The 16,459-nt window shown below is 30.0% G+C and overlaps 1 long non-coding RNA gene across 1 annotated transcript; it reads left to right on the forward strand.

Annotated features, from left to right (window-relative positions):
- Positions 1-225: 225 nt before the first annotated feature.
- Positions 226-11,821, forward strand: LOC118066364 (uncharacterized). Its single transcript, XR_004690233.1, has 3 exons — positions 226-629; positions 703-1,002; positions 11,454-11,821. It is a non-coding gene; the product is annotated as an uncharacterized lncRNA (long non-coding RNA).
- The last annotated feature ends 4,638 nt before the right edge of the window (positions 11,822-16,459 follow it).

The following is a 16,459-nucleotide window of genomic DNA, read 5'->3' on the forward strand; positions in this document are numbered from 1 at the left end:
TGATAAATCATTGAACGATAAATGATGCGGCTTTTCCTCAAAGCTAAAATGCTACTTTAAGATAACTTCTCTTCAATTCTTTCGCAATATTATTTTTGGCTTGTGATTACTCGGTAATCTTCTCAGCTAAACTTGATAATTGGCCATAACTCAGGAAAATAAACCAGAAAGTTGTACTGTGTCTGATCTACTTGTAGCTTATTTAAGTTTTGCTGTAGGTACGACTTACTGTAAAGGAACCCATTTTCTAAATCTGCCGCGCGTGACTTAATCTTTGTTCATCATTTAAAATTTTTTTTTTAAAAAAATTAGTGATTTTTCTTTATTAAAGTTAACAAATCTAGTTTCTTTTTAGAATTGAACAATTTTGTCTGGAGGAGAAATCGTGTTTTACCCTACATTCATGAAACTAAATTGTAGTTTAATTAAAAGAATGTGAAATTGTTGAACAATGTGTGGTGAATCTGAATAAAAATTCTACTGAGTTTTCATGAAAAATATATACTTCAGAGTTTGTTACTCAGACGTTTCAACCCATTTGCTTGAAATTTCTTTCATCATACTTCACCACTTTGAAAAATTAAAAAAAAAAGATACTTTCAATACTCTAAATGATGCGAAAAATCTTTGTAAGTATATTCGAATGATGTGTTGGCAAAAAAAAGTTCTATGGTATTTTTTATTTCACAAAGTTATTTTCAGATAATTACGAGAATACAACTATCTTTTGAAATGTCTCCTCGAAAAATATAACAAATGGTTCAGTCTATGAATACAAAATAAAATGGATAAGTATTTATATTTTACGTAAACAACATAAAGTAATACCGTTAATACAGAGAGAATTACAGCATGAAGGGTGAACAGAAGGTAATTACGGTCTGTAATGTTCATCTGAAGAACAGCTTAAAAAATTTCCTTGATAAATTACACAACTTCAAAAATTTAAAATAAATTTATGTTAAACTGACCGACACTGAACGTGCTTCACACTTCATGAGAGTAAGTGAGGGTAAAAAAGTAAAACAATATGTATTCCATCTACAAATAATCCTTCCATAACTTTTTCTACCATTGAAATGTTTCATCTTGACATTTGATTGATTGCTACCTAGGAAAAGTGATAAATAAAGTAGTAGTGAAACATCAGTTTGAATAATTGTAGCTTCAGAAAGTAGTTGATTTGATTTCTTGTCATTGTAAATGAATAGTTGTATAGTCTTTACAGTATTTCCAATAGATATCAGAACTTCAGAAGCATTCTATTACAGCTGCTAAATACATTTTTTGTAGCTTAAAATTGTTTTTCATGATCTCCTCTTACAATGAATTTTTACGACTAAAACTTTAGTGTCATTGGACTGTAACGTGACTTTACTCTTTTCTATAATTTTTATACATGGCTACTTTCAGGTTTCATTTCAGTAAAATTTCAATTGAAAAAAAAATTGGTGTGAGGCTATTTGCAGTTCCTACACGTAGAACTTAAGTAATTTATGGTAATTACTGTAGATCGATTCTAATTGATAAATGGAAAAAAAATTGCAAAATAATTGTAACCGATTATTGGACCGAACATACACATAGTATTTTATGATTTTCAGCATTCCGTGACGCTCATTTGTGGATATCTTAGAAACGGATACCTTTTTGCAAAAACTGTAGGAGTACACAATGTATAGAAAAGAATTTGCTACTGGTCTAGATTTTCTGTCAAATGAAATTGGCCCGAAGTTAATATCCTCATTACTTTTTGAGAGGCCATAAACGAAAAATATCTACAGTGTAAAACAGTTTCTCATACCATTTGATAAACAGTATGAGAATGATCTAGCAGCGATAATTTTATGAACATGAAAATTCTAATTATTAACTTCCCATTAGGAAGTTATTGTAATTGGGTCGATTGGTGAAATTTGAATTTTAATTAGATCTCCACGTTTCAAGATATTTACTCTTAACAATTACGTCGTGGGTTCAAATTACCTCAATAGAGAATATTCTTTATTAGATGTCACAATCCGCATTTCCGGAAATCTTTAAAATTTGTATACGTAAAATTGGTGTTCAACATATATAAAATCTAACAAAATTATTTTTTAATTATTCAAATTACTTTTATTAATAATTTTTTTGTATTTTTACTATAGGGAATTGAAGTGGCATAATATTTCTTGAATATTATAGTAAATCATGCCAACACATTCATTGAGAAAACTTCTACATTCTAAACCAGTTTAGTTTACACATCATTGTAAAAAATATACACTAACTAATAGTTATATTAACATATTCACTAGTAAAATTATAACCAATAAATTGTGTCGAATTAACACAAAATTTATGCCAATTTGATCTTGTGTGTCAAACCATTGATACAAATCTTGTGTAAAGATTAAATATAATACAACTGATTTAATCAGTGGAAAATCAATGAATATTCACTGAATTTGCAGTGTATTTTATTATTTTCACAGTTTCATTTTTAAAGAGTGTGTATGAACTCTCGCATTCCAAACCGTCGAAATCTGGTGAAATCCCAAAGTAGTATAGAAATATATACTTCCTATCTACTGAGACTCTAATTGAATTAATTAATTGAGTAGATAATACCTTTTTTCATTCATGTTTAACATCATGAAGTTATCCAGTTTACTCTAGTCATGATAAGCAATCAGGACAAAACGTTCTGAATAAATTGTCTTTATATCATTAAATTAGATTCTCTAATAGGAAGTTTGTTGAACATACATTACCAAACTATTTTGAATAATAAAAATTAGCAATAATTCTTAAAACATTCTAGATGGTCGTGATTATCCAAAATTTAGCATCAATTTATTTAAAAAATTGATTTTCATAATGAAAAAAATATTTCGTTTTTTTTTCTTTTCTTAAAAAGCTTTTAGAATTAACAAGATTCAGCTAATGAATATTAATTTTTAGTGAGGTTTTAATCTGCTGATAATGCCTGCATTATCTACGAACTGAATAATAATTTGGTAACCAGGTCTACTGTTAAAAGATTCCATTACATTAGCAGTAATGATGTTTATAATACCTCCATTATAGCACATTGAAACATTCTCACACTTACCGTCCGAAACACTTCTTTTTGGATCCACTACTTTTTTAAAGCTTAAAGTATTACAGAATGACATTCATATTCTCATTTTAAACATATCTTCTCCATACTTTGAAATTTTCTTTAATTAGCTAAAGACTGTTAGACTTCTAGATAATAAAAAAATAAGCTGGAACTATGTACTTATCTGTAATAATATTGTAAAATATTTGTATGTCGCCATCTAATGACTATTAGACTAACTATTAGACAATTAGATTGTTTATAGCAACGAGGGGAGAGTTTGTTCATCTCCAGTTTTTGATTGAGACTTGAGTTGACCGCACGGATTCTTTCTTTCTAATTAATTACTGTCAATCTTTAATAAACATTTTTCTTTATTTATTAATTTTCCGAAGTTGTTATTTGTTCTTATTTTACATTGGTGTCAGAAAGTGGTTCGTTTCGCGTGCCGTGAATTGTTTTGTTGGTGATTTTTAAAAGAATATTTAAATAATCATGCCAAAGAGTCCAAGTCGGAGACTCGAGCTGGAAGGAGAACTCAATATGCCGATTGTGTCGAAGACGGTTCTAATGGAGGACTTCTAGCTTTAGAGATGAGATTAAATCGGTTGGAAGAAAGACTAAATCGAGATCAGATTCGTTTGGAGGAACGTTTCGAGGAAGGTCGAAGAGAAACTCAAGATTTATAACAATAATAATTTGGAAATTCATAATTTAGAAAATAATTCTAATAATTTGGTTTTCTACCGTTGATTTAAAAAGTGGATGTTGGCAAGTTGAAGTTGCTCCGGAGGATAGATCTGAAACTGCTTTTTGTGTTTAGAATGAGGTTTGGCAATTTAAGGTTCTTCCTTTTGGTTTGAGTAATGCTCCTGTCACCTTTGTTAAACTTATGAACATAGTTTTAGAAGGTCTTCTCGGTAAAATTTGTTTAGTTTATTTGGATGATATTATTATTTGCAGTAAAAGTCTCAATGAACATTTCATTCATCTTCAAAATGTTTTTGAAAGACTTTTACAAGCTTCTCTTAAGATTAATCCTAAGAAATGTATATTTTTCCAAAAAGAAGTTATTTTCCTTGGACATGGAGTTTCTGGTGAAGTACTGAAAAGTTCTCCAGATAAAATTTCTGCTATTATTAATTGGCCTGTTCCTAAAAATAAATCTGAACTTAGAAGTTTTCTAGGTCTTTGTTCTTATTAGAGGAAATTTGTCAAAGATTTTGCTACTATTGCAAAACCTTTATATCTTATTAGTCAAGAAAAGGAAGATTTTATTTAGGATGATTTAGTTTTTCAAACGTTTCAAAAATTGAAACAAATTTTGACTTCTACTCCAATTTTGGGTTATCCTGATCTAAATTATCCTTTTATTCCTGATACCGATGCTTCGAATGTTGGCATTGGTGCTGTATTATCTCAAAAGATTCCAGTTAATAGAAATGGTGAGACTGTTTATGAAGAAAAAGTTATTGCTTATTTTAGCAAAACTTTAAATAATCGTGAACGAAACTATTGTGTTACTAGGAAAGAATTATTAGCTGTTGTTATTTCTGTTGAAAATTTTCGTCATTTTCTTCTTGGCAAGAGGTTCACTATTAGAACTAATCATGCCTCTCTCACTTGGTTACTTTCTTTCAAAAATCCTCAAGATCAAATAGTTCGTTGGTTTGAAATCATATTTCAATATGATTTCGAAGTTCAACATAGACCTGGTCATAAACATGGCAATGCCGATGGTCTTTCTCGGCGTCCATGTGATTGTAAAAAATGTCTCAAAATAGATTCTGATGAAAAATGTGATAGTAGGTATATTTTCCGTATCATTTGTGAAATTAATAATGATTCTGATTGGATCAAATTTCAAAATGATGATAACATTGTGCGTTTAATTATTAAACTCAAAAAGGAAAATAAAGTTCCCGAGTTTAACGATGTTTCACATTTGGATTCTACTTTTAAAATTTATTTACTTTATTGGAGTTCTTTAGAATTGAAAAATGGTGTTTTTGTTAAACGTTGGGAAGCTCCAAATTTTTCTCATATTATTTTTCAGGTTGTCATTCGTCGAGCTAAAGTGAATGAAATAATTCATGAGGCTCATAATTCTCCTTCTGGTGGTCATTTTGGTATTAATAAAACGATTTCAAAAATTCGTCAACGATTTTTCTGGATAACTCTTAAACAAGATGTTGAGATTTGGTGTGAAAAATGCAAAGTTTGTTTCGCTAAAAAGGGTCCCCATAAAAAATCTTGTGGTCAACTTCAAATTTATAATGTTGGTTCTTCTTTTGAAAGGGTTGCCATTGATATTCTTGGTCTTCTTACTAAAACCTCCTCTGGAAATAAATTTTCACTTGTTGTTACAGATTATTTTACTAGTTGGCCTGAGGCGATTCCTCTGCCTAATCATCAGGCTTCTACTATTGCTGAGGCTTTAGTAACTTAAATATTTTGTAGATATGGTGTTCCTATTGAAATTCATTCTGATCAGGGTCGAGAATTCGAATCTGAAATCTTCAAGGAGGTGATGAGTCTTTTTGGTATTAAGAAGACAAGAACCACACCTCTTCATCCTCAATCAAATGGTTTAGTTGAAAGGTTGCATAGGACTATTCTTCAATATCTGTCCAAATTTATTAGTAAAAATCAAAAAGATTGGGATAAGTGGATTTCTTTATTTTTATTGGCCTACCGTTCTTCAAGACATGAAACTACTGAGTATTCTCCAGCTTTGTTGATGTTAGGTCGTGAATTAAGGTTGCCTATTGATCTTCTTAGAGGAATTAATCCTTCAGATAATTCTTTTGAGGATAATTCTATAACTGATTTTGTTTTTAATCTTCGTGAACAATTAAAAATTGTTCATGATAATGTATGTGATAAGTTGCAAATTAAATCAGAAAAACTTAAGTGTATGTATGATTTGAAATCTAATATTCTTTCTTTTGATGTCGGTCAAAAGGTTTGGTTATTTTTCCCTAAAAGAGTTAAAGGAAAGTGTCCAAAACTTCAATGTGAGTGGAAAGGTCCATATATTATCAAAAACAAACTTAATGATGTATTTCGAATTCATAAAATTCCGAATGGTCGTTTGAAAGTTGTTCATGTGAATAGACTCGCTCCTCATGAAGATGATTAGTTATTTTGACTCTTCCTAGATTCCTAATTTCTGTTGAATTCAGGGTTTTTGTAACTTCCAGTCTGAGAACGTTGGCTCTCATTGATCATTTGATTGTTGATTTAAATTCACAATGTCTGTCCTGGAGCGTTTTCGTGGAGTTACTGTAGGATATACACGGTTGGAGTCATTGTACCGGAATTCTTTTCTCCATTTATTGGCCAAAGTGAATCAAAGTGAGGTACTAGTGTCCATGGTATCCTATTATTTTTGTTCGGATAGTATGCGTAACTGTGAGCCCAATTTTTAATAATTTAGTTTGCACAGTGAGCAGAAGCTATTGAACTTATTTTTGAAAATTCCTTGCGCAAGGTGGAATTGAATTGATTGTTTTAATGATATTGAATCATTTATTTGAGAGTCGGATTTTATTTAAAAAGGACCCGAAGTCGGAATTTAATTCGAGAATTGACCCCATGAAATGTGACCATTCAACCTAATTATTAATTGAACATTGAATCTATGATTGAATAATGAAATTTTTAAAGAACTTTGATTCTGTGAGGAACTTTTATTTTGTTTAGTTCCATGACCTTCCAGTTCTTGGCATTTCCTACTCTTTGGGTTCTTTTGGTTCTTCCCAGTGGTTCCTCCTGATGAAAAAGAAGGATGGAAAGGGAATTGAAGATGGAAATTTAAATTTTTAATTTTTATTTTGACTAACGGACGATTAGTTTTTAAGGAATCTTTTATCGTATAGAATCACGTTATTAGTTTAATTTAGATCATTTTGGTCTGTTTGGAGGTTTTTACCCGCCACAGGATTTTTCCCTCCTAATTATTTGTTTTATTTATTTTAAAGCAGACAGAGTTGGGAAGCGACAATATTGGAATCTAGGCTGAATGATTATTAATTTGATTTTCATAATTTCGAATTAGAAATTCAATTTTAGATTTTTCATGTTATTCATTTCAGCTTAATCCAATATTTTTACCCAATTAATAGGAATTGCCGGGTGGCAATCTTTAGAAGATCGGGAGAAGTGTAAAATATTTGTATGTCGCCATCTAATGACTATTAAACTAACGACAGTTTGTTAGTTAACGACGATTGCTTGACGATTAGATTGTTTATAGCAACGAGGGGAGAGTTTGTTCATCTCCAGTTTTTGACTGAGACTTGAGTTGACCGCACGGATTCTTTCTTTCTAATTGATTGCTGTCAATCTTTAATAAACATTTTTCTTTATTTATTAATTTTCCGAAGTTGTTATTCGTTCTTATTTTACAATATTGATCTATGTTTATTAGAGAAATGTGCATTTTACGATTCATCAATGAGGATAGAATAAAAGAAAATCATAAACCTTTTATTTGAAGATTCTCCCATCAGTATCTATTTAATTATTGTCATTTGTTTAATGTTCAGTTATGCAATAAATAAAATGTAATCTACTATAAAAACGTAGAGTACCTTAAATAAGGATCGATTCAATACTTTGTCAGAAAATTTACGCCATGGGTCGCCCGCACACGTCATTAATTCGATGCTTAGACTTAAAACATCCGGTGCATTCCACACTAATTGCAAGGCGCAAGTCCGTGGCCGGCAGCTGAGAGAAACTAAATTTACATAGCGGGTCTTGTCGTCCTCTAAGAATGTTTTCTGAACTCAACTTGGCGGCCGCGAGTTGGATTCGTGACCAAGAATTGCAGCTGGTATACCTTAAGTTCTACATAGTTTTCGTTTTCCTCAATTACTTCTTCGGAATTCAAGATTCTATTTTTTGGAAATAAAACTACCGAGACCAAATTCAATTTTACTCGAATAAACGTTGTAGTTACTTTTAATAAGAGTATTTCATTTCCTTTCATCAAATTGTTGAGTAAATTGGAAGTTGGAATGAGACTTTTCGGTTTGTAGATGCTGAAGAAAACTTTGATTATAATATTTTCTATCTAAGATTGAAGCACCAGTGAATGAACGATTAAGGATATCGATAGTTTCATTAATCGTTAGGAATTAAATTGCTATCCGGTGTATCAGTAAAACAAGACTGCTCTATAAGGTCATTTAAATGGAATATAACAAATTTCATTTGAATGATCTATCTTTGAAACACTCAAAATGAATAATAAAATATTGAAAGTAAATCAAATACACCAATGAGTGGATACTATGCTCAGTATATCTATATATTAGCAATACATAAATATATTGGCCATGTCATTCATTCACTGGTGACTGTTCATCCACTGGTGCGTTGACCCTACGAGAGTCTTGTATAAAGTTCATTCACGATTAAACACGTATTAAAATCTATTTATTTTTTCCTCACTTAATCCTTACCGCAGTTGCATTTTATTACAGACAATAAATTCTATCTGATAAATATTTCCTCACGTTATCTTCGTTGAAGTTTGTTTATTTAAAAGTAGTGTTTCAACGAAACTGGTTCATTTTTCTAATTATTACAACGTCAGTTCAATTATTTTTAAATACAGAAAAATAGTGGATGTTGATAATAAGGAATTATTATGATGGAGGAGGTTATTTTCTATAAGTACCATAAACTTATCTTCTTATTTTATTGGAGTTTTAATTAAGAGTTAAGATGTGGTCGTTGAAAAAGCTCATGTAATAAAAACATTTGTGTATGAAGAATAACCCATACACAGTAAAATTAATTGATTATTGCATATTTTCTCATTGCCTATTAAAAAAGATCAAAATAATTTTATAGAATGATAGCATGATTCACTGCAAAAAAAATTACTTCACTTGTTCAAGAAAAATAAAAAACAAAATTTTTATGGTTAATCAATATTCTAAATGAAAGACTATATAGTTGAAAAAAATGCTCACATGCCAGAAAATAACTTAATCTTAAACATGACTTGCAATTGATGGATATTACAACAAAGATTAATGAATAAGTTTCCATTAAAAAAAAAAAGTAAATGATAATAAAATATTCTGTACCTCGACAACAGAGATTATTATGTAAAATGCTCCTATTAATCAGAGCTTTTCTATTATTATAATTCTTTTATTTCATTCCATCATCTTGATTTTTTATCAGACATTCTAGTAGCTATGTCATCAAAAAAGAACAAGTATCATTCTCTTCAAGAAGTGAAGTTTAATGAAATAGAAAACAGTTGGTTTTATTTTCAGATCTCATATAATCATCTCTACTACTTCTTTATTATTATTTTCAATGTTTAATATTATATCAGTTCTTATTTTATATCTATTAAAGGAAGAAACATAACTAAACGTATCAAGAGAGCTCAGGAGAATAATAAAACCAAGATTGTGGAATTTACAAGAGTCGTTAAACTTACCCGGATTTTTTTTCGTCAATTTAAACATTTTATCAATTTTTAACTTCCAATTAGGAAGCTATTGAAATTGGGTCGATTGGTGAAATTTGAATTTTCATCAGATCTCCACGTTCCATGATATTTGCAAGCATACTGACCAATTTTTAAAATGATGTGTGTGTGTGTGTGCATGTACGTGTGTATCGATGTATGTAGCATTTTTTTCATTTTCGATATCTCAAGAACGGATCGAGATATCAACTTCAACTAAAATTAATTCGAAAGATATTATTATAAAGAAGACCTGAAAGAAATTTTAACAAAATCAGTTGAGCCGTTTTTCGTATAACAAAAAAACTAATAATGAATAAATAAAAAGATGAACTATTTTATTATTTACAATTTTATTTGAACATAAAGTCGACATTGACTAGAAATTATTGTTCATAACCAAATACGACTTTCAACAATGACACATTGTTTATAACAATATGAATTTCTTATAAACAATTACTAATGGGAAGTTCGTCGTGTTAGCACAGACAAAGTGTGCTCCGACCTATTTTTTTTTATTGATTATGCAATCTGTTAAATTCCTTTCGATTCAATTGATAAAAAGTTAATCGAGTCTAAAAAGAGTAAGCATCTATCAATGATTAGCAGTTGAAAACTAAGAGTTGAACACCTGTTTACAATTTTCAAACTCCCTATTTTATCTAATAGACCTTCTCTTCACCAAAAGCTCTCTTAAATTTAATGTTGTATCATTGACTTCAGTATTCGAATGGACCAGTTTAACTGCATTTATGGCGGTGCCTTTTGAGCTGATAAATTGGGCTAATGGATAAACGAATTCACCAAAAATCTCACGAACCACAGTCATTCTAGGAGCCATAATAATACGAAATTAGTCCAAATTAGATACCACGTCACAATATGTTAGCCTTTTAATCAACAGCTACCGCTTTAATCTTAAGATAATGTAGGTATCTTTTTTTTTTTCTCTCAAGTATACATTTGCTTAAGTGAAGAAAGACAAAATGGGTGTGTAGGCATGCTTGGTTTGATTAATTCATTTTTACTAAGCAATAAACTAAGAAGACAGAACCAACATTTTTTCACGCTTCAAGACGGGCATATCCTATTATAGTGTGTCTTTCACTGCAAGCAATTTAAGACATGGGTCTGCTTCCATTTTTTTCCATAGACGATGAATAATATTTAATAAAGACATTAATTTCGTTATGAACTGGGAATAATAAATTATAAAGTGACACAGGTAAAGCCGTGGGGGTGCAAAAATGTTCTCTTCGAATATAATGATAAATGTAGAATCTTCTAAAAAAAGATAAATGAGTTAATAAATACAAAAACGTGGTGATCAGATGAAATAACTAAATGATGTTGTAATAAGATAATATCAAATGAATGAAAATGAAAAACAATAAGTAAATGCTATGATAACTTTTCAAGTATCTTCTACATATAATCATCAAAGGTTTAACTTAAACATGCACGAATAGCAGTCACTGCATCGTCAATTGACTTGTCTCGGTCATTGACGTTCCCTTCAGAATGTCATTGACTCGGTAATTGAAGTTATTTTATTTTTATACTATTATCTATGACTTGCTTTCCTTCAATAATTAATTTATTACTCATTACTTACAAGTTACATACCACCAGTTATATAGTATTCATAAGACTAGGATACGTTATTAAAAAAGACAGATTGTGAATATATTTGATTGCATATGATTTACGATTATGACATCTTAAGTGATTCATATTCTGAGTTTGTTCGTCTGGACCTTTTCATAGAAGTCTGGTAACAGGATCGATAAACATTTTATTTGTCGCTTTATCTCAACTCGCTCAAACCAACGATAAAAGCATAATAATGAAACTGGTTTTCAGGTTAACATCCGGAGGGTGCAGCATGTATGATATACAGGTGCTTACATGTATGCAGATGCCAACAAATACGTAGATTCTGGAATGATCGTTATTAATTAGAGGAAGTTAAAAAAATTACATTGCTTCTGTCGGCACGTGACTCATTGATCTAACAATGATGCAGCTTCATGGTATTGATATATTTTAATCCTTTGCTGAATAAGTATCCATAAAGAAATTTCACATTGGATTTGGATTATGATTGGAAATGTATATAATCAATTAGGTATCATTTAAGTATATGAGTTAACTATCTGTATTCATCTTATTGACTATTCTTTATAATGGATATATGATCATCGATCTGATGATAACAAATTATTACTATTTTATTGGGGTTAGACAAATATTTTGAATTAATTATCTGTAGTTAATGTAATTTATGAAGAAATTTATAATGATTACGTTGTAAAAGATTAAGTTGATTATAAAGTATTTACCTTACTCATTTTTTTATTCATAAATTTCATGAAAAAAAATTATTCTTGCAATGATACTGTTCATCGATGAATATTTTACAAAATATCTTGGATTTTGAAAATAAAACGTCAAAAAAAAACATATTTCTTCGATGAAGTTTTGATACAAAAATATCATGTAAAGTGTAAATGTAAGTGCAAAAATGACAAGCGCACGTTTCAAAATTTATAAGTAAACATATTTCTGTTCAACAGTGAATTTTGGGTTGTCTAATTTTTACTAATACACCTTTTAAGTCTCAAGTTTGCTTAGGAGAATTCAAAATTTACCATCGAATAGAAAAATTTTTACTTCTAAATTTCGGAACGTGGACTTGTCATTTTTGCACTTACATTTAGTGAAAAAATTCTTTCCATGTAGACATTTTTTACAGTAACCTATTGCATATATTTAGCCTGTTTTCATTGTTCACTTTTATAGACACATTTAGAAAATGATTCTTTTTTTTCCTTGCAGCATTTTCTATAAAATTTACATACCTTTTCTTGTTATTTCATTTAAAAATAAGTATCATAGAATAAATATTTACAGTAAAGATTAATTATAAAAAGAAAAACGCTGAAGAATAATTTATATTCATGAATAAAAATTAAAGTATTAACTCATTTATGTAAATAACATATTACTTCAAAAGCATATTTTTCTATTTAACTAAAAACGTACCATACATAAATCATCAATAAACATCGTTAATAGTAATACAATCTTTTAACATGCTGATAGCGTTGTTGGACAACTAAAATGACAGCTATAATTATATATATTACTGTAAGTGGGTAAAAATTTATGTAAAATTTAAATGAATAATAAAATTCTATTTATTTTATATTTTATGAGCACTCACGTCCTTTTTTCCTGAATGATTTAGCGTATTTGATTATAAATTTTTCTACTTCTTCACAAAGAAGTACAATTGATAAAAGTTAGTATTTTTTTTTGTTTTTTCAATGGAATAGAATAAAGATGTAATAGCAGTACTTTTGTAAATGTTACTAGTTGTGCAAATGACTATGTAGTAAATGGAATAATGTGCAGCACTAAGAATCGCAAGGTGGTACCAGGTGAGAAGTTGGTAATACTTCAGTTCACCACCTGAAAGTCAGAGAAAATGCACGTTACATTCGTGCGTTCCATCTCAATTTTTCACAGTCGCTTAAACCACGCCATATACGGAGACATCACCACAGGGTAGAACTGAAAGTTAAGAAAGAGAAACGGAAAAGAGTTAAAGATAAATCTAAAACGCTTGCAGCTCTCGGCACTTATTTCGATTCGTTTCGATTTTTTTTCGCGCATTTATTTCTCGAATCTCACGTTGGATCGCGCGGGATGCAAGAAATTCACACATAAACCGCTGGAACTCACGTCGATAGCATCTGTAAGATCCTTAAAAGTTTAAGAAAGAGTTTTTATTTTAATTAATAAAAGACTAAAAAATTTTTTTATTTTTTTTTAAAAGAACAATATTCTTATTGCAAGCTGTTGAATTTTTTTCTTTTTTTAAATTACTCGCCAACAGCTCCATCAAGTTTCATTAACTTCTTTTTTTAATGTATTTACGGTTATTAACATTTTTTAAAACAGCATTTTTGATAGACACTCATATGAAAAAAATATGTTTTAAAGGTGTTCTTCATAAGAATACCACAAAAATAAAACGAAATAGAACTTGAGAAGAACATTTTTCGGAATGTTCTATTAAATGGTTGGAAAAAAAATTGTTTTTAACAACAAAACGTTTTTTGTTTCCTTTTTACTTTGAAAAACACCCCGACTAGAAATTAGTTCCATTTTGGATCCAATTTGGATTAGGATTGCCTGAAGTTTGATCAAGAACGGATCAGGATTTCTGATCCGGATATGATAATAAACGTCACACTTCATATGAAATAGACTGGATCCGCTTACTAAATCCGGTATGGGTCAGATGAATTTATCAGGTCTTGATTACAATTTTTTTTTGTTAAAAACAAAGAATACTTGAGTAATGATTTTTGATGATCTTTATATAAGAAATATTATTAATTAATGATACTTAATGAAATTTCTACAGGAAAAAAAATGGATGACCGAAATTCTCGTAATAATTATAAAAAAAGCGAGCCAAAATAAGGACTGGGCAACCCAGTAAAAATTCTTAGATAAACAAAATTTACCGGCTGTGGAGATTGTTATTTTCTGCATCAGGCATCTAGAGTAGCGGTAGATTTACACTAGCGCGCTCTTTCAATATTATGTGACGTCACCAATGAATCTTTACATGCAAATATCTCTGTGATTACTGCATATTTAATAGGTAGCCACTCAAGATCATAAGCTTTCGATTGAACGAGAATTTTCTGCTGATTATTAACAAAGTTACAGATTAGTTACGCCCCTAACAGCAATATTTCTGCTGAATATGTCGTTCATCACTTTATTTTACGTTAAGCTCCCTAGAGTGTCGTCTATCTTGCCTGATGTATTATTTTCACTCTCTTTCGTATTACATTTTAAACATTATTTTTTGTATTGCACTTATAATTTTTCATTTATGTATAGAAACGATTTCATTTACTGATAACTAGTGATATGTAATGCTAGATTAGTATTTAGTAGCAACATCTAACTGATTACGATTTTTAATAATTAGATTTCTCAAACAAAAGATATCTTTAGCACACCTAAAATCAATATTGACTAAGAAAAACTTCGCTATAGTCTAATTTTATTTTGGAAAAAATATTATCAAAATAGGAGCATTGTTACGAAGATGATCAAGAAGGATGCAAAGAAAAAGAGTGGAATAAAAACTATGAGAAAGATTCAGAAAAAAACTGTAAGGAAAATTACGCCAGAAATTACGAGAAGCATTCGAATACTTCTCGTAACTTCACGTTCAACTGTAGAGAATTAATTGATATTTGAAATTATGATTCTTCCAATTATAATTACTCTATAATAAAAAATATTAATTACAAGATTATTATTTTTCAATGGAAGATAGTTTCAAATTGCTATTCTGCGAATTATTTTTATTTCACTAAAGAAATGGTTTCTATTAGTAATTGACAATAAACTGAATCAGAAAAGTAGTGAAATCGACAAATGAAGTCACAGCCTCATCATAGCAGAATGATTTTTGCTTAAATAAAGTTATTTTCGAGTGTGTAATGTATTTTTAATTGTAGCATGTTGAAAATTTACGTATCTACTAGATATCTGGAATATTAAATAGACATTTGTGGTTCCTCAAATGCAATTTTTTGCTTATTCTATTTAGATTCCATATTAACAAATCATATTACATACATACATGAATATTTAAAAGCGTAACTATTGGTTGAAGAAACATAGATTTAATACGATATTCAAATAATGCGAAAAAAATGATTCAAAATGTTTAATTTACTTCTTTCAAAATTAGCAAAATAGGATTGGATGGTATTATAATGACATAACTCACAATTCACATGTTAATGAACCACCTAACAATTTGAAAAACTTTGTAACCAAAACTTTCTTCTCAAATACTTATGTTTCCAAGACTTCATCGAAAGTAATATCTTTAGAAATATGATATAAATTTCAGAAAATTATGATGACGGATGTTTATTGCGTGATAGATTTTTCTTATCCGAGGTTTTATTTTAAAAAGACAGGAAGTTGAATATTGATCTTCATGAGATTAATAGAATAGAATTGATGATGGGAAAATAAGGGTATACTTAATTCATATATGTCTTAGCAGACAAATTGCGTCTCACGCCGTGAATCTTGGCTCGCATTGAATTGAACTCCAACGGTGCGGCAGTGATGTGAATGTCTAGTACCTTACTTGACGAGGATTACTATCTTCATTTGCGGCGACTTGTAGAACGATTGCACTGTCGTCTCGTTAGTTGTTTTCTGTAAACCACAGCGTCTTTCTATATCTACGACTGTACCTGATAATGATACCTTCAGTTGAATCAGAAAAAATAAAAGTAAACTACACAAAAATGTGAGAAAAACTATCATGTATTGTATATACCTTCTTATATACATATATATATACTAGCAATTCTTTCTCTAGAAATATCAAGAAGCGATTGGAATATATGTTTTGCTCTTTTCTACTACCTATAGACGAGTTGTCTGTTCTCAGAGCCGGATCATTCGAGACAGAACTTTACAAACATACAACACACTCTGTACCAATCCTTTTTTGCAGTGGCAAGGAGTTATGGGTATACTTCAGCGTTATTTCTAACGAAAGGTAGGAATAAGAGGCTCCGTGAAATAATGACTGGCCTCACTGGTCGCTCGACATAAGAACGATCGTTCTTACGCAAGAAAAAGAGAAAGATATCGCAAGTCCTGTCGAAGAGAAACTCTTGAGCATAACTGAAGCAAGCACTCTAGGAACAATCAAGGGCTCTTCGGTTAGGCCGCGGGCGGTGTGCTTACATGCAATGAGAGAGGGACTGAGATACATGCTTGGCATACAAATTGAATTGGATACAAGC

Source organism: Chelonus insularis, unplaced genomic scaffold (genome assembly GCF_013357705.1).
Source record: "Chelonus insularis isolate UGA/USDA-ARS -01 unplaced genomic scaffold, ASM1335770v1 contig_33_pilon, whole genome shotgun sequence".
Classification (NCBI taxonomy): Eukaryota; Metazoa; Arthropoda; class Insecta; order Hymenoptera; family Braconidae; genus Chelonus; species Chelonus insularis.